The 26,777-nt window shown below is 34.2% G+C and overlaps 9 non-coding genes across 9 annotated transcripts; all 9 read right to left on the reverse strand.

Moving 5' to 3' along the window:
• Nucleotides 1-1,365: 1,365 nt before the first annotated feature.
• On the reverse strand, nt 1,366-1,439 carry TRNAT-AGU (transfer RNA threonine (anticodon AGU)). The gene has a single exon. It is a non-coding gene; the product is annotated as a tRNA-Thr (tRNA).
• Nucleotides 1,440-2,384: 945 nt separating this feature from the next.
• Nucleotides 2,385-2,458, reverse strand: TRNAT-AGU (transfer RNA threonine (anticodon AGU)). The gene has a single exon. It is a non-coding gene; the product is annotated as a tRNA-Thr (tRNA).
• A 2,980-nt stretch (nt 2,459-5,438) lies between these two features.
• TRNAT-AGU (transfer RNA threonine (anticodon AGU)) lies at nt 5,439-5,512 on the reverse strand. Its single transcript has one exon. It is a non-coding gene; the product is annotated as a tRNA-Thr (tRNA).
• A 2,981-nt stretch (nt 5,513-8,493) lies between these two features.
• On the reverse strand, nt 8,494-8,567 carry TRNAT-AGU (transfer RNA threonine (anticodon AGU)). The gene has a single exon. It is a non-coding gene; the product is annotated as a tRNA-Thr (tRNA).
• A 435-nt stretch (nt 8,568-9,002) lies between these two features.
• Nucleotides 9,003-9,075, reverse strand: TRNAT-CGU (transfer RNA threonine (anticodon CGU)). The gene has a single exon. It is a non-coding gene; the product is annotated as a tRNA-Thr (tRNA).
• Nucleotides 9,076-17,138: 8,063 nt separating this feature from the next.
• TRNAT-GGU (transfer RNA threonine (anticodon GGU)) lies at nt 17,139-17,211 on the reverse strand. Its single transcript has one exon. It is a non-coding gene; the product is annotated as a tRNA-Thr (tRNA).
• A 1,962-nt stretch (nt 17,212-19,173) lies between these two features.
• TRNAT-GGU (transfer RNA threonine (anticodon GGU)) lies at nt 19,174-19,246 on the reverse strand. Its single transcript has one exon. It is a non-coding gene; the product is annotated as a tRNA-Thr (tRNA).
• A 438-nt stretch (nt 19,247-19,684) lies between these two features.
• Nucleotides 19,685-19,758, reverse strand: TRNAT-AGU (transfer RNA threonine (anticodon AGU)). The gene has a single exon. It is a non-coding gene; the product is annotated as a tRNA-Thr (tRNA).
• A 435-nt stretch (nt 19,759-20,193) lies between these two features.
• Nucleotides 20,194-20,266, reverse strand: TRNAT-CGU (transfer RNA threonine (anticodon CGU)). The gene has a single exon. It is a non-coding gene; the product is annotated as a tRNA-Thr (tRNA).
• Between the last annotated feature and the right edge of the window lie 6,511 nt (nt 20,267-26,777).

Genomic DNA, 26,777 nt, shown 5'->3' on the forward strand with positions numbered 1-26,777 from the left:
TAATCTTAAACACGAAAAGATACTCAATCACTACGCAAGTATTAATATGTTTTAATAAACAGGTACTCTTATAAAACCCAATTTCATTTCTTGAATTCTTTAAAAAAAAATCATGAAGGTATCAATATTGCTCAAATCTAGGTAGAAATTTCATCTACGTCTTTCTCATAGATATGTATTTTTTCCATTTTGCAATAACAGTATTCATTCTATAATCTTGAAAATACTTCTGTTTTTATAAGGTTTAAGATGATCTGTTCAACAGTAAGATGAATCAGACTTTTATATTTTAATTGTATCGGAATAAGACCTAATGAAAATGATTTGTTATATAACAATGAGAAAAACAAGGAGCTGCTGAGCTTTGAACTCAGGATCTCCTTTTTACTAAACAGGTGCTTTAACCAGCTAAGCCACAGCAACCACTTGATTCTTTATTTTGAAACACTTTCCTTTATGGTGTTCAAGAGAACTTTGCTTTTTCACTTTCATATTCTTTTCTAAGTTCACACACTTCTCTACTCAAACACTTAAGATGAATGAAAACTCTTCACTTATTCAAAAACACCTCTCTAATTTGAAGTTTACCCTATTCATATCATTTTAAAATATACCTTGCTGAAGAATGGATTAGTTGAATTCAACAATAGAGTGATCATTCACCTCTATCTCGTCCTTGTCATTTTCTTTTCCCTATTTCAGTCAATGCATTCATACAAAAATTTTCATAATACCAAGCATTTTATTTACTTTTTAAGATAACTTATTCTAAAGTTCATAGAAGCAGATGTTTATTCTTAAATTGTATTCAACATTTGTTTGATGAAAATTATTCGGAAAGCATGGAGAAAACAGGTAGGTGCTGCTGAGATTTGAACTCTGAATTTCCTGTGTACGAGAGAGGCGCTTTAACCACTAAGCCACAGCACCAACGTTAATAGTAAGAAATGTATAAATAATTCATTGTTGATGATGAAAATGTGTTTCCTGCTATAAATTCTTCTTTATATGTATTGTAATCTTAAACACGAAAACATACTCAATCACTACGCAAGTATTATTATGTTTTATTAAACAGGTACTCTTATAAAACCCAATTTCATTTCTTGAATTCTTTAAAAAAAAATCATGAAGGTATTAATATTGCTCAAATCTAGGTAGAAATTTCATCTACGTCTTTCTCATAGTTAAGTAATTTTTTCATTTTGCAATAACAGTATTCATTCTATGATCTTGAAAATACTTGGGTTTTTATACGGTTAAAGATGATCTGTTCAACAGTAAGATGAATCAGACTTTTATATTTTAATTGTATCGGAATAAGACCTAATGAAAATGATTTGTTATATAACAATGAGAAAAGCAAGGCACTGCTGAGAGTTGAACTCAGGATCTCCCGTTTACTAGACAGGCGCTTTAACCAGCTAAGCCACAGCACCCACTTGATTCTTTATTTTGAAACACTTTTCTTTATGGTGTTCAAGAGAATATTGCTTTTTCACTTTCATATTCTTTTCTAAGTTCACACACTTCTCTACTCAAACACTTAAGATGAATGAAGACTCTTCACTCATTCAAAAACACCTCTCTTATTTGAAGTTTACCCTATTCATATCATTTTAAAATATACCTTGCTGAAGAATGGATTAGTTGAATTCAACAATAGAGTGATCATTCACCTCTATCTTGTTCTTTGTCATTTTCTTTTCCCTATTTCAGTCAATGCATTCCTACAAAAATCTTCACAATACCAAGCATTTTATTTAATTTTTAAGATAACTTATTCTAAAGTTCATAGAACCAGATGTTTATTCTTAAATTGTATTCAACACTTGTTTGATGAAAATTATTCGGAAAGCAAGGAGAAAACAGTTGGGTGCTGCTGATATTTGAACTCATGATTTCCTGTTTACGAGACAGGCGCTTTAACCACTAAGCCACAGCACCAACCTTAATAGTAAAAAATGCATAAATAATTCATTGTTGAGGATGAAAATGTGTTTTCTGCTATAAATTCTTCTTTATATGTATTGTAATCTTAAACACGAAAAGATACTCAATCACTACGCAAGGATTGATATGTTTTAATAAACAGGTACTCTTATAAAACCCAATTTTATTTCTTGAATTCTTTACAATTTTTTTTCATGAAGGTAATGATATTGCTCCAATCTAGGTAGACATTTCATCTACGTCTTTCTCATAGATATGTATTTTTTTCATTTTGCAATAACAGTATTCATTCTATAATCTTGAAAATACTTGGGTTTTTATAAGGTTAAAGATGATCTGTTCAACAGTAAGATGAATCAGACTTTTATATTTTAATTGTATCGGAATAAGACCTAATGAAAATGATTTGTTATATAACAATGAGAAAAGCAAGGCACTGCTGAGAGTTGAACTCAGGATCTCCTGTTTACTAGACAGGCGCTTTAACCAGCTAAGCCACAGCACCCACTTGATTCTTAAATTTGAAACACTTTTCTTTATGGTGTTCAAGAGAATATTGCTTTTTCACTTTCATATTCTTTTCTAAGTTCACACACTTCTCTACTCAAACACTTAAGATGAATGAAGACTCTTCACTTATTCAAAAACACCTTTCTAATTTGAAGTTTACCCTATTCATATCATTTTAAAATATACCTTGCTGAAGAATGGATTAGTTGAATTCAACAATAAAGTGATCATTCACCTCTATCTTGTTCTTTGTCATTTTCCTTTCCCTATTTCAGTCAATGCATTCCTACAAAAATCTTCACAATACCAAGCATTTTATTTAATTTTTAAGATAACTTATTCTAAAGTTCATAGAACCAGATGTTTATTCTTAAATTGTATTCAACATTTGTTTGATGAAAATTATTCGGAAAGCATGGAGAAAACAGGTAGGTGCTGCTGAGATTTGAACTCTGAATATCCTGTGTACGAGACAGGCGCTTTAACCACTAAGCCACAGCACCAACGTTAATAGTAAGAAATGCATAAATAATTCATTGTTGATGATGAAAATATGTTTCCTGCTATAAATTCTTCTTTATATGTATTGTAATCTTAAACACGAAAACATACTCAATCACTACGCAAGTATTAATATGTTTTAATAAACAGGTACTCTTATAAAACCCAATTTCATTTCTTGAATTCTTTACAATTTTTTTTCATGAAGGTATTAATATTGCTCAAATCAAGGTAGACATTTCATTTACGTCTTTCTCATAGATAAGTATTTTTTTCATTTTGCAATAACAGTATTCATTCTATAATCTTGAAAATACTTGGGTTTTTATAATGTTAAAGATGATCTGCTCAACAGTAAGATGAATCAGACTTTTATATTTTAATTGTATCGGAATAAGACCTAATGAAAATGAATTGTTATATAACAATGAGAAAAGCAAGGCACTGTTGAGAGTTGAACTCAGGATCTCCTGTTTACTAGACAGGCGCTTTAACCAGCTAAGCCACAGCACCCACTTGATTCTTAAGTTTGAAACACTTTTCTTTATGGTGTTCAAGAGAATATTGCTTTTTCACTTTCATATTCTTTTCTAAGTTCACACACTTCTCTACTCAAACATTTAAGATGAATGAAGACTCTTCACTTATTCAAAAACACCTCTCTAATTTGAAGTTTACCCTATTCATATCATTTTAAAATATACCTTGCTGAAGAATGGATTAGTTGAATTCAACAATAGAGTGATCACTCACCTCTATCTTGTTCTTTGTCATTTTCTTTTCCCTATTTCAATCAATGCCTTCCTACAAAAATCTTTACAATACCAAGCATTTTATTTAATATTTAAGATAACTTATTCTAAGGTTCATAGAACTAGATGTTTATTCTTAAATTGTATTCAACATTTGTTTGATGAAAATTATTCGGAAAGCATGGAGAAAACAGTTAGGTGCTGCTGAGATTTGAACTCAGGATTTCCGGTTTACGAGACAGGTGCTTTAACCACTAAGCCACAGCACCAACGTTAACAGTAAGAAATGCATAAATAATTCATTGTTGATGATGAAAATGTGTTTCCTGCTATAAATTCTTCTTTATATGAATTGTAATCTTAAACACGAAAACATACTCAATCACTACGCAAGTATTATTATGTTTTATTAAACAGGTACTCTTATAAAACCCAATTTCATTTCTTGAATTCTTTAAAAAAAAATCATGAAGGTATTAATATTGCTCAAATCTAGGTAGAAATTTCATCTAAGTCTTTCTCATAGATATGTATTTTTTTCATTTTGCAATAACAGTATTCATTCTATAGTCTTGAAAATACTTCTGTTTTTATAAGGATTAAGATGATCTGTTCAACAGTAAGATGAATCAGACTTTTATATTTTAATTGTATCGGAATAAGACCTAATGAAAATGATTTGTTATATAACAATGAGAAAAGCAAGGCGCTGCTGAGATTTGAACTCAGGATCTCTTTTTTACTAAACAGGTGCTTTAACCAGCTAAGCCACAGCAACCACTTGATTCTTTATTTTGAAACACTTTTCTTTATGGTGTTCAAGAGAACTTTGCTTTTTCACTTTCATATTCTTTTCTAAGTTCACAAACTTCTCTACTCAAACACTTAAGATGAATGAAAACTCTTCACTTATTCAAAAACACCTCTCTAATTTGAAGTTTACCCTATTCATATCATTTTAAAATATACCTTGCTGAAGAATGGATTAGTTGAATTCAACAATAGAGTGATCATTCACCTCTATCTTGTCCTTGTCATTTTCTTTTCCCTATTTCAGTCAATGCATTCCTACAAAAATTTTCATAATACCAAGCATTTTATTTAATTTTTAAGATAACTTATTCTAAAGTTCATAGAACCAGATGTTTATTCTTAAATTGTATTCAACACTTGTTTGATGAAAATTATTCGGAAAGCAAGGAGAAAACAGTTGGGTGCTGCTGATATTTGAACTCATGATTTCCTGTTTACGAGACAGGCGCTTTAACCACTAAGCCACAGCACCAACCTTAATAGTAAAAAATGCATTAATAATTCATTGTTGATGATGAAAATGTGTTTTCTGCTATAAATTCTTCTTTATATGTATTGTAATCTTAAACACGAAAAGATACTCAATCACTACGCAAGGATTGATATGTTTTAACAAACAGGTACTCTTATAAAGCCCAATTTTATTTCTTGATTTCTTTACAATTTTTTTTCATGAAGGTAATGATATTGCTCCAATCTAGGTAGATATTTCATCTACGTCTTTCTCATAGATATGTATTTTTTTCATTTTGCAATAACAGTATTCATTCTATAATCTTGAAAATACTTGGGTTTTTATAAGGTTAAAGATGATCTGTTCAACAGTAAGATGAATCAGACTTTTATATTTTAATTGTACCGGAATAAGACCTAATGAAAATGATTTGTTATATAACAATGAGAAAAGCAAGGTACTACTGAGAGTTGAACTCAGGATCTCCTGTTTACTAGACAGGCGCTTTAACCAGCTAAGCCACAGCACCCACTTGATTCTTAAATTTGAAACACTTTTCTTTATGGTGTTCAAGAGAATATTGCTTTTTCACTTTCATATTCTTTTCTAAGTTCACACACTTCTCTACTCAAACACTTAAGATGAATGAAGACTCTTCACTTATTCAAAAACACCTCTCTAATTTGAAGTTTACCGTATTCATATCATTTTAAAATATACCTTGCTGAAGAATGGATTAGTTGAATTCAACAATAAAGTGATCATTCACCTCTATCTTGTTCTTTGTCATTTTCCTTTCCCTATTTCAGTCAATGCATTCCTACAAAAATCTTCACAATACCAAGCATTTTATTTAATTTTTAAGATAACTTATTCTAAAGTTCATAGAACCAGATGTTTATTCTTAAATTGTATTCAACATTTGTTTGATGAAAATTATTCGGAAAGCATGGAGAAAACAGGTAGGTGCTGCTGAGATTTGAACTCTGAATTTCCTGTGTACGAGACAGGCGCTTTAACCACTAAGCCACAGCACCAACGTTAATAGTAAGAAATGCATAAATAATTCATCGTTGATGATGAAAATGTGTTTCCTGCTATAAATTCTTCTTTATATGTATTGTAATCTTAAACACGAAAACATACTCAATCACTACGCAAGTATTATTATGTTTTATTAAACAGGTACTCTTATAAAACCCAATTTCATTTCTTGAATTCTTTAAAAAAAAATCATGAAGGCATTAATATTGCTCAAATCTAGGTAGAAATTTCATCTACGTCTTTCTCATAGATAAGTAATTTTTTCATTTTGCAATAACAGTATTCATTCTATGATCTTGAAAATACTTTGGTTTTTATAAGGTTAAAGATGATCTGTTCAACAGTAAGATGAATCAGACTTTTATATTTTAATTGTATCGGAATAAGACCTAATGAAAATGATTTGTTATATAACAATGAGAAAAGCAAGGTACTGCTGAGAGTTGAACTCAGGATCTCCTTTTTACTAAACAGGTGCTTTAACCAGCTAAGCCACAGCACCCACTTGATTCTTTATTTTGAAACACTTTTCTTTATGGTGTTCAAGAGAATATTTCTTTTTTACTTTCATATTCTTTTCTAAGTTCACACACTTCTCTACTCAAACACTTAAGATGAATGAAGACTCTTCAGTCATTCAAAAACACCTCTCTAATTTGAAGTTTACCCTATTCATATCATTTTAAAATATACCTTGCTGAAAAATTGATTAGTTGAATTCAACAATAGAGTGATCATTCACCTCTACCTTGTTCTTTGTCATTTTCTTTTCCCTATTTCAGTCAATGCATTCCTACAAAAATCTTCACAATACCAAGAATTTTATTTAATTTTTAAGATAACTTATTCTAAAGTTCATAGAACCAGATGCTTATTCTTAAATTGTATTCAACACTTGTTTGATGAAAATTATTCGGAAAGCAAGGAGAAAACAGTCGGGTGCTGCTGATATTTGAACTCATGATTTCCTGTTTACGAGACAGGCGCTTTAACCACTAAGCCACAGCACCAACGTTAATAGTACAAAATGCATAAATAATTCATTGTTGATGATGAAAATGTGTTTTCTGCTATAAATTCTACTTTATATGTATTGTAATCTTAAACACGAAAAGATACTCAATCACTACGCAAGGATTGATATGTTTTAATAAACAGGTACTCTTATAAAACCCAATTTCATTTCTTGAATTCTTTACAATTTTTTTTCATGAAGGTAATAATATTGCTCCAATCTAGGTAGACATTTCATCTACGTCTTTCTCATAGATAAGTAATTTTTTCATTTTGCAATAACAGTATTCATTCTATGATCTTGAAAATACTTGGGTTTTTATAAGGTTAAAGATGATCTGTTCAACAGTAGGATGAATCAGACTTTTATATTTTAATTGTATCGGAATAAGACCTAATGAAAATGATTTGTTATATAACAATGAGAAAAGCAAGGCACTGCTGAGAGTTGAACTCAGGATCTCCTGTTTACTAGACAGGCGCTTTAACCAGCTAAGCCACATCACCCACTTGATTCTTTATTTTGAAACACTTTTCTTTATGGTGTTCAAGAGAATATTGCTTTTTCACTTTCATATTCTTTTCTAAGTTCACACACTTCTCTACTCAAACACTTAAGATGAATGAAGACTCTTCACTCATTCAAAAACACCTCTCTAATTTGAAGTTTACCCTATTCATATCATTTTAAAATATACCTTGCTGAAGAATGGATTAGTTGAATTCAACAATAGAGTGATCATTCACCTCTATCTTGTTCTTTGTCATTTTCTTTTCCCTATTTCAGTCAATGCATTCCTACAAAAATCTTCACAATACCAAGCATTTTATTTAATTTTTAAGATAACTTATTCTAAAGTTCATAGAACCAGATGTTTATTCTTAAATTGTATTCAACACTTGTTTGATGAAAATTATTCGGAAAGCAAGGAGAAAACAGTTGGGTGCTGCTGATATTTGAACTCATGATTTCCTGTTTATGAGACAGGCGCTTTAACCACTAAGCCACAGCACCAACGTTAATAGTACAAAATGCATAAATAATTTATTGTTGATGATAAAAATGTGTTTTCTGCTATAAATTCTTCTTTATATGTATAGTAATCTTAAACACGAAAAGATACTCAATCACTCCGCAAGGATTGATATGTTTTAATAAACAGGTACTCTTATAAAACCCAATTTCATTTCTTGAATTCTTTACAAATTTTTTTCATGAAGGTAATAATATTGCTCCAATCTAGGTAGACATTTCATCTACGTCTTTCTCATAGATAAGTAATTTTTTCATTTTGCAATAACAGTATTCATTCTATGATCTTGAAAATACTTGGGTTTTTATAAGGTTAAAGATGATCTGTTCAACAGTAAGATGAATCAGACTTTTATATTTTAATTGTATCGGAATAAGACCTAATGAAAATGATTTGTTATATAACAATGAGAAAAGCAAGGCACTGCTGAGAGTTGAACTCAGGATCTCCTGTTTACTAGACAGGCGCTTTAACCAGCTAAGCCACAGCACCCACTTGATTCTTACATTTGAAACACTTTTCTTTATGATGTTCAAGAGAATATTGATTTTTCACTTTCATATTCTTTTCTAAGTTCACACACTTCTCTACTCAAACACTTAAGATGAATGAAGACTCTTCACTTATTCAAAAACACCTCTCTAATTTGAAGTTTACCCTATTCATATCATTTTAAAATATACCTTGCTGAAGAATGGATTAGTTGGCTTCAACAATAGAGTGATCATTCACCTCTATCTTGTTCTTTGTCATTTTCTTTTCCCTATTTCAGTCAATGCATTCCTACAAAAATCTTCACAATACCAAGCATTTTATTTAATTTTTAAGATAACTTATTCTAAAGTACATAGAACCAGATGTTTATTCTTAAATTGTATTCAACATTTGTTTGATGAAAATTATTTGGAAAGCATGGAGAAAACAATAAGGTGCTGCTGAGATTTGAACTCAGAATTTCCTGTTTACGAGACAGGCGCTTTAACCACTAAGCCACAGCACCAACGTTAATAATAAGAAATGCATAAATAATTTATTGTTGATGATGAAAATGTGTTTCCTGCTATAAATTCTTCTTTATATGTATTGTAATCTTAAACACGAGAAGATACTCAATCACTACGCAAGTATTAATATGTTTTAATAAACAGGTACTCCTATAAAACCCAATTTCATTTCTTGAATTCTTTAAAAAAAAATTATGAAGGTATTAATATTGCTCAAATCTAGGTAGAAATTTCATCTACGTCTTTCTCATAGATATGTATTTTTTTCATTTTGCAATAACAGTATTCATTCTATAATCTTGAAAATACTTCTGTTTTTATAAGGTTTAAGATGATCTGTTCAACAGTAAGATGAATCAGACTTTTATATTTTAATTGTATCGGAATAAGACCTAATGAAAATGATTTGTTACATAACAATGAGAAAAGCAAGGCACTGCTGAGATTTGAACTCAGGATCTCCTTTTTACTAAACAGGTGCTTTAACCAGCTAAGCCACAGCACCCACTTGATTCTTTATTTTGAAACACTTTTCTTTATGGTGTTCAAGAGAATATTGCTTTTTCACTTTCATATTCTTTTCTAAGTTCACACACTTCTCCACTCAAACACTTAAGATGAATGAAGACTCTTCAGTCATTCAAAAACACCTCTCTAATTTGAAGTTTACCCTATTCATATCATTTTAAAATATACCTTGCTGAAGAATGGATTAGTTGAATTCAACAATAGAGTGATCACTCACCTCTATCCTTTTCTTTGTCATTTTCTTTTCCCTATTTCAGTCAATGCATTCCTACAAAAATCTTCACAATACCAAGCATTTTATTTAATTTTTAAGATAACTTATTCTAAAGTTCATAGAACCAGATGTTTATTCTTAAATTGTATTCAACACTTGTTTGATGAAAATTATTCGGAAAGCAAGGAGAAAACAGTTGGGTGCTGCTGATATTTGAACTCATGATTTCCTGTTTACGAGACAGGGGCTTTAACCACTAAGCCACAGCACCAACGTTAATAGTAAGAAATGCATAAATAATTCATTGTTGATGATGAAAATGTGTTTCCTGCTATAAATTCTTCTTTATATGTATTGTAATCTTAAACACGAAAAGATACTCAATCACTACGCAAGTATTAATATGTTTTAATAAACAGGTACTCTTATAAAACCCAATTTCATTTCTTGAATTCTTTAAAAATAATCATGAAGGTATCAATATTGCTCAAATCTAGGTAGAAATTTCATCTACGTCTTTCTCATAGATATGTATTTTTTTCATTTTGCAATAACAGTATTCATTCTATAATCTTGAAAATACTTCTGTTTTTATAAGGTTTAAGATGATCTGTTCAACAGTAAGATGAATCAGACTTTTATATTTTAATTGTATCGGAATAAGACCTAATGAAAATGATTTGTTATATAACAATGAGAAAAACAAGGAGCTGCTGAGCTTTAAACTCAGGATCTCCTTTTTACTAAACAGGTGCTTTAACCAGCTAAGCCACAGCAACCACTTGATTCTTTATTTTGAAACACTTTCCTTTATGGTGTTCAAGAGAACTTTGCTTTTTCACTTTCATATTCTTTTCTAAGTTCACACACTTCTCTACTCAAACACTTAAGATGAATGAAAACTCTTCACTTATTCAAAAACACCTCTCTAATTTGAAGTTTACCCTATTCATATCATTTTAAAATATACCTTGCTGAAGAATGGATTAGTTGAATTCAACAATAGAGTGATCATTCACCTCTATCTTGTCCTTGTCATTTTCTTTTCCCTATTTCAGTCAATGCATTCCTACAAAAATTTTCATAATACCAAGCATTTTATTTAATTTTTAAGATAACTTATTCTAAAGTTCATAGAACCAGATGTTTATTCTTAAATTGTATTCAACACTTGTTTGATGAAAATTATTCGGAAAGCAAGGAGAAAACAGTTGGGTGCTGCTGATATTTGAACTCATGATTTCCTGTTTACGAGACAGGCGCCTTAACCACTAAGCCACAGCACCAACCTTAATTGTAAAAAATGCATAAATAATTCATTGTTGATGATGAAAATGTGTTTTCTGCTATAAATTCTTCTTTATATGTATTGTAATCTTAAACACGAAAAGATACTCAATCACTACGCAAGGATTGATATGTTTTAATAAACAGGTACTCTTATAAAACCCAATTTTATTTCTTGAATTCTTTACAATTTTTTTTCATGAAGGTAATGATATTGCTCCAATCTAGGTAGACATTTCATCTACGTCTTTCTCATAGATATGTATTTTTTTCATTTTGCAATAACAGTATTCATTCTATAATCTTGAAAATACTTGGGTTTTTATAAGGTTAAAGATGATCTGTTCAACAGTAAGATGAATCAGACTTTTATATTTTAATTGTATCGGAATAGACCTAATGAAAATGATTTGTTATATAACAATGAGAAAAGCAAGGCACTGCTGAGAGTTGAACTCAGGATCTCCGGTTTACTAGACAGGCGCTTTAACCAGCTAAGCCACAGCACCCACTTGATTCTTAAATTTGAAACACTTTTCTTTATGGTGTTCAAGAGAATATTGCTTTTTCACTTTCATATTCTTTTCTAAGTTCACACACTTCTCTACTCAAACACTTAAGATGAATGAAGACTCTTCACTTATTCAAAAACACCTCTCTAATTTGAAGTTTACCCTATTCATATCATTTTAAAATATACCTTGCTGAAGAATGGATTAGTTGAATTCAACAATAAAGTGATCATTCACCTCTATCTTGTTCTTTGTCATTTTCCTTTCCCTATTTCAGTCAATGCATTCCTACAAAAATCTTCACAATACCAAGCATTTTATTTAATTTTTAAGATAACTTATTCTAAAGTTCATAGAACCAGATGTTTATTCTTAAATTGTATTCAACATTTGTTTGATGAAAATTATTCGGAAAGCATGGAGAAAACAGGTAGGTGCTGCTGAGATTTGAACTCTGAATTTCCTGTGTACGAGACAGGCGCTTTAACCACTAAGCCACAGCACCAACGTTAATAGTAAGAAATGCATAAATAATTCATTGTTGATGATGAAAATGTGTTTCCTGCTATAAATTCTTCTTTATATGTATTGTAATCTTAAACACGAAAACATACTCAATCACTACGCAAGTATTATTATGTTTTATTAAACAGGTACTCTTATAAAACCCAATTTCATTTCTTGAATTCTTTAAAAAAAAATCATGAAGGTATTAATATTGCTCAAATCTAGGTAGAAATTTCATCTACGTCTTTCTCATAGATATGTATTTTTTCATTTTGCAATAACAGTATTCATTCTATAATCTTTAAAATACTTCTGTTTTTATAAGGTTTAAGTTGATCTGTTCAACAGTAAGATGAATCAGACTTTTATATTTTAATTGTATCGGAATAAGACCTAATGAAAATGATTTGTTATATAACAATGAGAAAAGCAAGGCACTGCTGAGAGTTGAACTCAGGATTTCCTGTTTACTAGACAGGCGCTTTAACCAGCTAAGCCACAGCACCCACTTGATTTTTAAATTCGAAACACTTTTCTTTATGGTGTTCAAGAGAATATTGCTTTTTCACTTTCATATTCTTTTCTAAGTTCACACACTTCTCTACTCAAACACTTAAGATGAATGAAGACTCTTCACTTATTCAAAAACACCTCTCTAATTTGAAGTTTACCCTATTCATATCATTTTAAAATATACCTTGCTGAAGAATGGATTAGTTGATTTCAACAATAGAGTGATCATTCACCTCTATCTTGTTCTTTGTCATTTTCCTTTCCCTATTTCAGTCAATGCATTCCTACAAAAATCTTCACAATACCAAGCATTTTATTTAATTTTTAAGATAACTTATTCTAAAGTTCATAGAACCAGATGTTTATTCTTAAATTGTATTTAACATTTGTTTGATGAAAATTATTCGGAAAGCATGGAGAAAACAGTTAGGTGCTGCTGAGATTTGAACTCCGGATTTCCTGTTTACGAGACAGGCACTTTAACCACTAAGCCACAGCACCAACGTTAATAGTAAGAAATGCATAAATAATTCATTGTTGATGATGAAAATGTGTTTCCTGCTATAAATTCTTCTTTATATGTATTGTAATCTTAAACACGAAAACATACTCAATCACTACGCAAGTATTATTATGTTTTATTAAACAGGTACTCTTATAAAACCCAATTTCATTTCTTGAATTCTTTAAAAAAAAATCATGAAGGTATTAATATTGCTCAAATCTAGGTAGAAATTTCATCTAAGTCTTTCTCATAGATATGTATTTTTTTCATTTTGCAATAACAGTATTCATTCTATAATCTTGAAAATACTTCTGTTTTTATAAGGTTTAAAATGATCTGTTCAACAGTAAGATGAATCAGACTTTTATATTTTAATTGTATCGGAATAAGACCTAATGAAAATGATTTGTTATATAACAATGAGAAAAACAAGGCGCTGCTGAGATTTGAACTCAGGATCTCCTTTTTACTAAACAGGTGCTTTAACCAGCTAAGCCACAGCACCCACTTGATTCTTTGTTTTGAAACACTTTTCTTTATGGTGTTCAAGAGAACTTTGCTTTTTCACTTTCATATTCTTTTCTAAGTTCACACACTTCTCTACTCAAACACTTAAGATGAATGAAAACTCTTCACTTATTCAAAAACACCTCTCTAATTTGAAGTTTACCCTATTCATATCATTTTAAAATATACCTTGCTGAAGAATGGATTAGTTGAATTCAACAATAGAGTGATCATTCACCTCTATCTTGTCCTTGTCATTTTCTTTTCCCTATTTCAGTCAATGCATTCCTACAAAAATCTTCATAATACCAAGCATTTTATTTAATTTTTAAGATAACTTATTCTAAAGTTCATAGAACCAGATGTTTATTCTTAAATTGTATTCAACACTTGTTTGATGAAAATTATTCGGAAAGCAAGGAGAAAACAGTTGGGTGCTGCTGATATTTGAACTCATGATTTCCTGTTAACGAGACAGGTGCTTTAACCACTAAGCCACAGCACCAACCTTAAGAGTAAAAAATGCATACATAATTCATTGTTGATGATGAAAATGTGTTTTCTGCTATAATTTCTTCTTTATATGTATTGTAATCTTAAACACGAAAAGATACTCAATCACTACGCAAGTATTAATATGTTTTAATAAACAGGTACTCCTATAAAACCCAATTTCATTTCTTGAATTCTTTAAAAAAAAAATTATGAAGGTATTAATATTGCTCAAATCTAGGTAGAAATTTCATCTACGTCTTTCTCATAGATATGTATTTTTTCATTTTGCAATAACAGTATTCATTCTATAATCTTTAAAATACTTCTGTTTTTATAAGGTTTAAGTTGATCTGTTCAACAGTAAGATGAATCAGACTTTTATATTTTAATTGTATCGGAATAAGACCTAATGAAAATGATTTGTTATATAACAATGAGAAAAAAAAAGGCGCTGCTGAGATTTGAACTCCGGAGCTCCTTTTAACTAAACAGGTGCTTTAACCAGCTAAGCCACAGCACCCACTTGATTCTTTATTTTGAAACACTTTTCTTTATGGTGTTCAAGAGAATATTGCTTTTTCACTTTCATATTCTTTTCTAAGTTCACACACTTCTCTACTCAAACACTTAAGATGAATGAAGACTCTTCACTTATTCAAAAACACCTCTCTAATTTGAAGTTTACCCTATTCATATCATTTTAAAATATACCTTGCTGAAGAATGGATTAGTTGAATTCAACAATAGAGTGATCACTCACCTCTATCTTGTTCTTTGTCATTTTCTTTTCCCTATTTCAATCAATGCCTTCCTACAAAAATCTTCACAATACCAAGCATGTTATTTAATTTTTAAGATAACTTATTCTAAGGTTCATAGAACCAGATGTTTATTCTTAAATTGTATTCAACATTTGTTTGATGAAAAATATTCGGAAAGCAAGGAGAAAACAGTTGGGTGCTGCTGATATTTGAACTCATGATTTCCTGTTTACGAGACAGGGGCTTTAATCACTAAGCCACAGCACCAACGTTAATAGTAAGAAATGCATAAATAATTCATTGTTGATGATGAAAATGTGTTTCCTGCTATAAATTCTTCTTTATATGTATTGTAATCTTAAACACTAAAAGATACTCAATCACTACGCAAGTATTAATATGTTTTAATAAACAGGTACTCTTATAAAACCCAATTTCATTTCTTGAATTCTTTAAAAAAAAATCATGAAGGTATTAATAATGCTCAAATCTAGGTAGAAATTTCATCTACGTCTTTCTCATAGATTTGTATTTTTTTCATTTTGCAATAACAGTATTCATTCTATAATCTTGAACATACTTCTGTTTTTATAAGGTTTAAGATGATCTGTTCAACAGTAAGATGAATCAGACTTTTATATTTAAATTGTATCGGAATAAGACCTAATGAAAATGATTTGTTATATAACAATGAGAAAAGCAAGGCGCTGCTGAGATTTGAACTCAGGATCTCCTCTTTACTAAACAGGTGCTTTAACCAGCTAAGCCACAGCACCCACTTGATTTTTTATTTTGAAACACTTTTCTTTATGGTGTTCAAGAGAATATTGCTTTTTCACTTTCATATTCTTTTCTAAGTTCACACACTTCTCTACTCAAACACTTAAGATGAATGAAGACTCTTCACTTATTCAAAAACACCTCTCTAATTTGAAGTTTACCCTATTCATATCATTTTAAAATATACCTTGCTGAAGAATGGATTAGTTGAATTCAACAATAGAGTGATCATTCACCTCTATCTTGTTCTTTGTCATTTTCTTTTCCCTATTTCAGTCAATACATTCCTACAAAAATCTTCACAATACCAAGCATTTTATTTAATTTTTAAGATAACTTATTCTAAAGTTCATAGAACCAGATGTTTATTCTTAAATTGTATTCAACACTTGTTTGATGAAAATTATTCGGAAAGCAAGGAGAAAACAGTTGGGTGCTGCTGATGTTTGAACTCATGATTTCCTGTTTACGAGAGAGGCGCTTTAACCACTAAGCCACAGCAGCAACGTTAATAGTAAAAAATGCATTAATAATTCATTGTTGATGATAAAAATGTGTGTTCTGCTATAAATTCTTCTTTATATGTATTGTAATCTTAAACACGAAAAGATACTCAATCACTACGCAAGGATTGATATGTTTTAATAAACAGGTACTCTTGTAAAACCCAATTTCATTTCTTGAATTCTTTACAATTTTTTTTCATGAAGGTAATAATATTGCTCCAATCTAGGTAGACATTTCATCTACGTCTTTCTCATAGATATGTATTTTTTTCATTTTGCAATAACAGTATTTATTCTATAATCTTGAAAATACTTGGGTTTTTATACGGTTAAAGATGATCTGTTCAACAGTAAGATGAATCAGACTTTTATATTTTAATTGTATCGGAATAAGACCTAATGAAAATGATTTGTTATATAACAATGAGAAAAGCAAGGCACTGCTGAGAGTTGAACTCAGGATCTCCTGTTTACTAGACAGGCGCTTTAATCAGCTAAGCCACAGCACCCACTTGATTCTTAAAGTTGAAACACTTTTCTTTATGGTGTTCAAGAGAATATTGCTTTTTCACTTTCATATTCTTTTCTAAGTTCACACACTTCTCTACTCAAACACTTAAGATGAATGAAGATTCTTCACTTATTCAAAAACACCTCTCTAATTTGAAGTTTACCCTATTCATATCATTTTAAAATATACCTTGCTGAAGAATGGATTAGTTGAATTCAACAATAGAGTGATCACTCACCTCTATCTTGTTCTTTGTCATTTTCTTTTCCCTATTTCAATCATTGCCTTCCTACAAAAATCTTCACAATACCAAGCATTTTATTTAATTTTTAAGATAACTTATTCTAAGGTTCATAGAACCAGATGTTTATTCTTAAATTGTATTCAACACTTGTTTGATGAAAATTATTCGGAAAGCATGGAGAAAACAGTTAGGTGCTGCTGGTATTTGAACTCAGGATTTCCTGTTTACCAGACAGGTGCTTTAACCACTAAGCCACAGCACCAACGTTAATAGTAAAAAATGCATAAATCATTTATTGTTGATGATGAAAATGTGTTTCTGCCATAAATTCTTCTTTATATGTATTGTAATCTTAAACACGAAAAGATACTCAATCACTATGCAAGGATTAATATGTTTTAATAAACAGGTACTCTTATAAAACCCAATTTCATTTCTTGAATTCTTTACAATTTTTTTTCATGACGGTATTAATATTGCTCAAATCTAGGTAGAAATTTCATCTACGTCTTTCTCATAGATATGTATTTTTTTCATTTTGCAATAACAGTATTCATTCTATAATCTTGGAAATACTTGGGTTTTTATAAGGTTTAAGATGATCTGTTCAACAGTAAGATGAATCAGATTTTTATATTTTAATTGTATCGGAATAAGACCTAATGAAAATGATTTGTTATATAACAATGAGAAAAGCAAGGCGCTGCTGAGAGTTGAACTCAGGATCTCCTTTTTACTAAACAGGCGCTTTAACCAGCTAAGCCACAGCACCCACTTGATACTTAAATTTGAAACACTTTTCTTTATGCTGTTCAAGAGAATATTGCTTTTTCACTTTCATAGTCTTTTCTAAGTTCACACACTTCTCTAGTCATAAACTTAAGATGAATGAAGACTCTTCACTTATTCAAAAACACCTCTCTAATTTGAAGTTTACCCTATTCATATCATTTTAAAATATACCTTGCTGAAGAATGGATTAGTTGAATTCAACAATAGAGTGATCATTCACCTCTATCTTGTTCTTTGTCATTTTCTTTTCCCTATTTCAATCAATGCATTCCTACAAATATCTTCACAATACCAAGTATTTTATTTATTTTTTAGGATAACATTCTAAAGTTCATAGAACCAGATGTTTATACTTAAATTGTATTCAACACTTGTTTGATGAAAATTACTCGGAAAGCATGGAGAAAACAGTTAAATGCTGCTGAGATTTGAACTCAGGATTTCCTGTTTACGAGACAGGAGCTTTAACCACTTAGCCACAGCACCAACGGTAATACTAAAAAATGCATAAATAATTTATTGTTGATGATGAAAATGTGTTTTCTGCTATAAATTCTTCTTTATATGTATTGTAATCTTAAACACGAAAAGATACTCAATCACTACGCAAGGATTAATATGTTTTAATAAACAGGTACTCTTATAAAACCCAATTTCATTTCTTGAATTCTTTACAATTTTTTTTCATGAAGGTAATAATATTGCTCCAATCTAGGTAGACATTTCATCTACGTCTTTCTCATAGATATGTATTTTTGTCATTTTGCAATAACAGTATTCATTCTATAATCTTGAAAATACTTGGGTTTTTATAAGGTTTAAGATGATCTGTTCAACAGTAATATGAATCAGACTTGTATATTTTAATCTTATCGGAATAAGACCTAATAAAAATGATTTGTTGTATAATAATGCGCAAAGAAAGGCGCTGCTGAGAGATGAACTCAGGATCTCCTGTTTACTAGACAGGCGCTTTAACTAGCTAAGCCACAGCACCCACTTGATTCTTAATTTTGAAACACTTTTCTTTATGATGTTCAAAAGAATATTGCTTTTTCACTTTCATATTCTTTTCTAAGTTCACACACTTCTCTACTCAAACACTTAAGATGAATGAAGACTCTTCACTTATTCAAAAACACCTCTCTAATTTGAAGTTTACCCTATTCATATCATTTCAAAATATACCTTGCTAAAGAATGGATTAGTTGAATTCAACAATAGAGTGATCATTCCCCTCTATCTTGTTCTTTGTCATTTTCTTTTCCCTATTCCAGTCAATGCAGTCCTACAAAAATCTTCACAATAAAAATTATTTTATTTAATTTTTAAGATAACTTATTCTAAAGTTCATAGAACCAGATGTTTATTCTTAAATTGTATTCAACACTTGTTTGATGAAAATTATTCGGAAAGCATGGAGAAAACAGTTAGGTGCTGCTGAGATTTGAACTCAAGATTTCCTGTTTACCAAACAGGCGCTTTAACCACTAAGCCACAGCACCAACGTTAATAGTAAAAAATGCATAAATAATTTATTGTTGATGATGAAAATGTGTTTCCTGCTATAAATTCTTCCTTATATGTATTGTGATCTTAAACACGAAAAGATACTCAATCACTACGCAAGTATTAATATGTTTTAATAAACAGGTACTCTTATAAAACCTAATTTCATTTCTTGAATTCTTTACAATTTTTTTTCATGAAGGTATTATTATTGCTCAAATCTAGTTAGAAATTTCATCTACGTCTTTCTCATAGATATTTCTTTTTTTTCATTTTGCAATAACAGTATTCATTCTATAATCTTGAAAATACTTGGGTTTTTATAAGGTTTAAGATGATCTTTTCAACAGTAAGATGAATCAGACTTTTATATTTTAATTGTATCGGAATAAGACCTAATGAAAATGATTTGTTATATAACAATGAGAAAAGCAAGGCACTGCTGAGAGTTGAACTCAGGATCTCCTGTTTACTAGACAGGCGCTTTAACCATCTAAGCCACAGCACCCACTTGATTTTTAAGTTTGAAACACTTTTCTTTATGGTGTTCAAGAGGATATTGCTTTTTCACTTTCATATTCTTTTCTAAGTTCACACACTTCTCTACTCAAACATTTAAGATGAATGAAGACTCTTCACTTATTCAAAAACACCTCTCTAATTTGAAGTTTACCCTATTCATATCATTTTAAAATATACCTTGCTGAAGAATGGATTAGTTGAATTCAACAATAGAGTGATCACTCACCTCTATCCTGTTCTTTGTCATTTTCTTTTCCCTATTTCAGTCAATGCCTTCCTACAAAAATCTTCACAATACCAAGCATTTTATTTAATTTTTAAGATAACTTATTCTAAAGTTCATAGAACCAGATGTTTATTCTTAAATTGTATTCAACATTTGTTTGATGAAAATTATTTGGAAAGCATGGAGAAAACAGTTAGGTGCTGCTGAGATTTGAACTCAGGATTTCCTGTTAACGAGACAGGCGCTTTAACCACTAAGCCACAGCACCAACGTTAACAGTAAGAAATGCATAAATAATTTATTGTTGATGATGAAAATGTGTTTCCTGCTATAAATTCTTCTTTATATGTATTGTAATCTTAAACACGAAGATACTCAATCACTACGCAAGTATTAATATGTTTTAATAAACAGGTACTCCTATTGAAGGACTGGGTTAATTTAAGACCCAGCGGTGCCAGGGATAACACCTGAAACCTTCGTGGGTAACCTGTTCTGGCATACAAATGACAGAGACACGGGACACTTCTTCGGTGTCAAAGATTCGAGGTTTATTTACTGCAGGGAACACAGAAGTCACAGGAAGTACAACACGTGCAGGTTCCAGGAGACTGCTTCAACTTGTATCTGTGGATCGCTCCTTTTATACAGTTTTCTCTCATAGGTTAACATGGTACACAAAGGATTACAACTTGGTTCCCATCGTAAAGACCATAAGGGGTCGCTTTCATGTATTCAGGGCCCGGAACATAAGTACAGTAACATTTGGTAGTTCCCAACTGTAAAAGCACATCTTCTCACCATTAGTACATTCCAATCAGCAGTAAACAGATCGAGGATAAGGCGAAAAACAGGTGCAGAGGAAGACAGGAACGAAGAGGGTGTAAAAGGGGAGGTACCAGGAAACACGAGTTGCAAGAATCAAAAGGACGTGCCTAATGAGATGCACAACTGAGACAATAGTCCGGCACGGCAAGATGAGCCTCGAGCGGGGCCAGCTGCCTTGCAGTGTCATCCCCCTCATCATAAAGACACTTTCAAAGGAAATGTGTCTTCCGCAGGAGTTTGGGAATCCCAGGGTCGCGAAGCGGACAGCGTCCGTTCGCTGGCTACTTGAGGGCAAGAAACAAAATGGATGCCATATCTAAGAAGGAACCCGTGGGTTCAGATGAAGAAACCCACAAAACAAACGAACGGTTTAGGCTAGCACAGCGAAAACGCGTACACCCACTAAACTCGTCATTTGCGGTTCATAGATACCAGACTCGGCCATATTCGTGCGAGTCGAAAACACCACTTACGATCGTCACGGAACCTCAGACGCTCCTTTTGCCCTCATGTAGGCAAGCACTAGTCGGAATCATAATCGATCTCGATATTCATCAGACCATCCAGATGCTGCTGCAACATAATTCTATCCATCAATGCTTCCTTGGTAACAGGCGGCCGTCTTATACACGTTGTGGCACAGAGGCCACATAAGGCAGGACCACACTGCACACAAAGACAGCACGTGAACAGGAATGCTACAACAACCCCGATAATCATCAGAATCGTCCAACCCCAAGTCGACATTAGGCCCCAAAACCATCCTAGTAGCGTCCAATCCCCTACGTCCACGTGTATGGACTCAGAGATCTTATGCAACTTCGAGATGGTTTGATAGACAGTCGGAGCGTTATCTGGAATGAAAATACAACAGCTCGAATGGATCACCTTACATACTCCACCTCGATCTGCTAAGACAACGTCTAAAACCATACGGTTTTGTAACGTCATAAGCCTATCCACCTGGAGCTCTGCTGTAATGTTACCAAGGGCACTGGCAGTGATATTAGCAGTCGATTCCACCACTCGAGTCAACTGTCTCAGGTTCCTACTATTGACCATAGGTCCCCAAAACGGAAAGAAACCCTTGAAAAAGTCTCCTGCCTCTTGACCGGCATTGTCCTCTTCGCTAATCACGCCCCTCACAACTCTGGTCTTATGATAATCTGCGGCAACCGTAAAAGTTGGAGGCAACAAGTTTGCAATATAACAGGTGCCCGCAAAGTCAAGGGGCAACCATGTATATGCACGGTCATAACAGACAAAGTATGTACCCTTGGCAGTCAGGAGAACAGGGGAAGAGAGCATTGGTAAAACATACATCTCGGAGCAAGCACTCTCTCCAAGGTGAGCTCTCGGGCTTCGGCCACGACCTTATAGACAGAAATTACCAAGGTGGGGTACGATCCATATTGGAGACGAGCTTTTAAGCTGTCTTTCACCTACGAGCGCATTATACTCAACCTCACTCAGATCCCTATAGGCTCGCACCTCTTCATCTGGGATAAGCGACGGCTCATAGATATCCCTATCTAAGTCAGCAATCGCTATTGCCAAAGGCTTATGGTACGGACCGGGACCAAAGTGGGGAGAACGTGGCCCTCGATTGGGGTAAGAATCTAGTGCGCTTCGAAACATTGTTTGGAATGCTCGATCTGAACCCTGGGAACTGTAAGGTAGGACCAAGTACAGAATTCCTTTATCGGTGGTATGTGGCATTAACCCACACACCCAACAATTGGTAGTGTTTACAACCAACTGATGCTGATGAAGGAGCTGAACAAAGGAATTGTTCATGAACTCCGCACGTCTAGCCTGCTCGTGTTGTGGTAAGATGTGGAAGGAATGAGGAGAAACAGTGGAGATAGGTTTAGGTTCAGAAGAAGGGGTAGGTGAGGCAGTAGGCAAGAACGACTGTATCATGTAATACACCCCACCCACCAATAATGAGGAAACAGTTAAGAATTGAAGGAACACCTGAGACATGAAGCATTTTGTACGAGCAATTTGCTGCAGCTTGAATCTTTGGGCCTGAGCTTTTTCCAAATCCAACAGCTTTGAGAAAGCCATCCTCTAAAACCGTCCGCAGCGTTTTTGACGCACTTCGTTCTGTGTAGCAGTAGTCAATCCCCAGGAGTTCCCAGGAACCGACGGTCTTTGACCTAGTGTCAAGACCTACTAACCGGAAGGAAGTACCCGTGCGGCCCTACGGCCCACCCGGATGCAAGGTATTTTTAATTTACAATATGTACAAAATCTCCTAGCTGTGAAAGCAAACCGTATATATGGAAAAAGGCTCAAATTTACAAAATTACAATTTATACGAGTGTGTTCAGACTGAATGGTAGCAATGGGGTAACGTGGATGTCAAAGGAGAAAGCAGAGCTTTTATTAGTCTTTGATATTGGATCGCAGAAAATATCGGCTTTTCCCAGGACGTGTCTGTTCGTCAAACAGTTGGTCCGATGATGAAACAGAGTTCTGTTGATCAGTCAATTGTTCAGATCCTGAGTTTTGTGATGACAAATGTTCAACAATGTCGTTCTGCTGCACTGAGGTCTCTCCGACAGGCTGAGCGTCGCTAAAAGGAACGAAAGTCTGCACAGCTTCTGTTTCGGACGAGGCAATGCCCTTCCTCACCCACGAGTCTGCTGGTAAAGGTACAGGTACCTTTTTAGTATGGGTGGCATGCACCCAATTTTTGCGTCCTTCCTAACGAACAGCAGTCCTCGTGGCAAGGAGCACTTGGTAGGGTCCAGTAAAACGAGGCTCAAGGTTGCGTTTTCTGGCGAAGTTTCGTGTCACCACCCAGTCTCCGGGCTGGAGCTGGTGGCCTGGACCCTCCGTCTGCGTCGGCAGTGCTTCAAAGACCTGTTGGTGAATTAACCTCAGTTTAGCAGTCAGATCATGAAGTTAATGGATCAACATTGGATATTCAAGATCAGAGAACACACTTGGTCTAGGGACCCCCCAAACATTGGCAGGGCGGCCGAACACAATCTCGTAGGGGCTAAGCCCTACTCGGGAGTGTACAGTCGCCCTTGTTGACAATAGAGCTAAGGGTAAAGCTTCAGGCCACGAGAGACCAGTCGTAGCCTGAATCTTCGCTAACTTTAATTTAAGGGTGCCATTATAACCTTCAACCAAACCTGCTGACTGGGGATGATTGGCGCTGTGGAATTTCTGTGTAATTCCAAGGCCCTTATCAGACCATACAATCCGTGGCATTCCATTCCGAGGAAAGTATTCCTTCAGTAGGATTTTTGCAGTGGACAAAGCAGTGTTATCTTTGAGAGGGTAGGCTTCAATCCATCGGGAGAATGCGCAAACCACAACTAAAACGTACTTCAGGTTATTGCATCGCTCCATATGGATGAAGTCTAGCTGAATCACCTCAAAGGGACATGAAGGGGGAGCAAAATGGCCAGGAGGTTTAGGGGTTCCCTTACCAGGATTGTACATCATACATATCATACAATTCTTAACCAATCTCTCAGCACACTTAGAAATACCATCATTCTTCCATACAGGGGACAACAACTTGCAGATACCTTTCACACTAATATGCGCCAAGCCGTGTGCCATCGTCACAACAGCTAGCACATATGCATCCGGCAACATCCATCTCTTATTTTCCGACAAATCAATCCAACAGCCATTCGCATCCAACTTTCCCGTACTCTCTTTCCACTTCGTCTTTTCAGATTCAGTGGCCTCGTTCTGAATCGCTTTCACACTCTCGATAGTGTCCTCACACATACCAGTCTCTGTAGGCCACCTAACCGAACTCGTAACATACATTCTAGTACTAAGATTCCGGGCAGTCTCCTTAGCAATCTCATCCGTAAACGCATTACCACGACCAACATCATCCGTCACCTTACGGTGCGCACTACATTTAATAATCGCCACCTGCTTGGGCAATGTAAGCGCGTCCAAAAGATCATTCACGAGCTGTCCGTGCTGAATCTTCGTACCATGCGATGTCATGAACCCTCTCTCTCTCCACAAACGTCCAAAGCTATGGGCCACGCCAAATGCGTATTGGCTGTTGGCTGTCCGTAAACACATTCACCCGTTTCCCTTTCGACAACACACATGCTCTAGTCAAAGCAATCAGCTCTGCCGCCTGAGCAGAATTCTGATTCAATCTCGCACTTTCCACAACAGTACTCAATGTCACCACAGCATACACAGTCGTTACATCGCCATTCGGCAACTTAAAACACGACCCATCCACATACAAGGTCCCATCGGGATCTTCCAATGGAGTATTTTTCAGGTCTGCACGACCTTTTGTTTCCTCCTCGGTTCGTAAGTAGCAGTCATGAGGTGCTACTTCGTCTGATTCCATACTGATTGGCAACAAAGTCGCCGGGTTCAGGACGTTGCAACGTTTTATTTGAATGTGACTTGCCAAAAGCGTCAACTCATAACCAGACAATCTTGCACTTGTCAGGTGTTGAGTTTTCGTACGATTCAAGAGAGTGTCAACTGCATGCGGAACCATCACCGTAAGCATATTATCCATGACCAATCCTGCAGATTGTCGGATGGACACCGCGGCTGCCGCTGTTGCTCTCAGACAACTCGGCAATGCTCTAGCTACCGGGTCCAAGGTCGAGGAAAAATATGCACATGGACGTTGCTTACCGCCGAATTGTTGCGTCAAAACACTCAACGCACAACCTTCCCTCTCGTGAACGTATAGTATAAACGGCTTACTGTAGTCAGGGGTACCTAACACAGGAGCCGAACACAACGCATCACGCAATTCAGAAAAACTTTTCTGACATTCTTCCGTCCATGGTAAAGGAGTTGGAACATCCTTACACGTAAGAGCCACCAATGGTTTTGCTAGCAATGAAAAATTTGGAATCCATTGCCTGCAGTATGACGTCATACCTAAAAAGGCACGTACATCTCTCTGAGTTGTTGGCACAGTCATTCGAGCAATCGCTGCAATTCTCTCTGGGGTCAACCTTCTTCCCTCCTTTGACAATAAGTGACCTAGATAGGTTACTTCTTGACAACAATATTGCAGTTTAGAAGGTGACACCTTATGATGTAAGTCACAGAGATGTTGCAACAATGACACCGTAGCAATTTTGCAAATGTCCTGAGTATCTGCAGCCACCAATAAGTCATCAACATATTGGATCAAGGCCGCACCGGCCGGCAACACAAACGCATCTAGTTGGCCCTTCAAAGCTTGGCTATATATCGACGGGCTCTCACAGTAGCCCTGAGGAGCGCGTTTGAACCTAAAGCTGCGGCCACCGAGAGAAAAACTGAAAAGGTCCCTACTCTCCTCAGCAATCGGGATGCTAAAGAAAGCATTCTTCAGATCGATCACCGAGAACCAAGATGCAGAGGCTGGAGTCAGAGTCAGTAGAGCCGTGATGTCAGGCACCACAGGGAACTGAGGAATCACAATTGTATTCACCTCCCGTAAATCGATAACAAAACGATAAACAGGTGGTTTTGATGGATCAGTGCGCTTCAAGATGGGCAGTACAGGGCTATTGCACACGTTTCCCCAAGTCTCCTCGATAACATCTTTCTCGATCAAATCGTAAATGATCGCTAACAGCGCTCGCTCACCATCAAGGGAGATACGATACTGGGGAATACGTGGCAATCGCACATTCGATTTCAAGTGAACAACATAAGGGGAGATGTCAAGCAGGCCCACGTCATTGGGGCCCATTGCCCACAAAGATGCAGGAAGAGAACTCAATTCCGGTGGAAGCTTATCGATGGATAAGTACATAGGAGAGACAACTCTCTCACCCAACGTAAGCTTCACTCCCGCAGGAGAACAATACAGAGTCGCATACAGACGTTTTAGCAAATCCAGGCCCAAAAGATTTTCACCACAACCAGTAGTCAAAATCAAAGGAGCTTTCAGCTCACGTGGCCCAATTGTAAGGGGCAACGGACGAGAAACC

Source organism: Lissotriton vulgaris, chromosome 12, assembly GCF_964263255.1.
Source record: "Lissotriton vulgaris chromosome 12, aLisVul1.2, whole genome shotgun sequence".
NCBI classification, from domain to species: Eukaryota; Metazoa; Chordata; class Amphibia; order Caudata; family Salamandridae; genus Lissotriton; species Lissotriton vulgaris.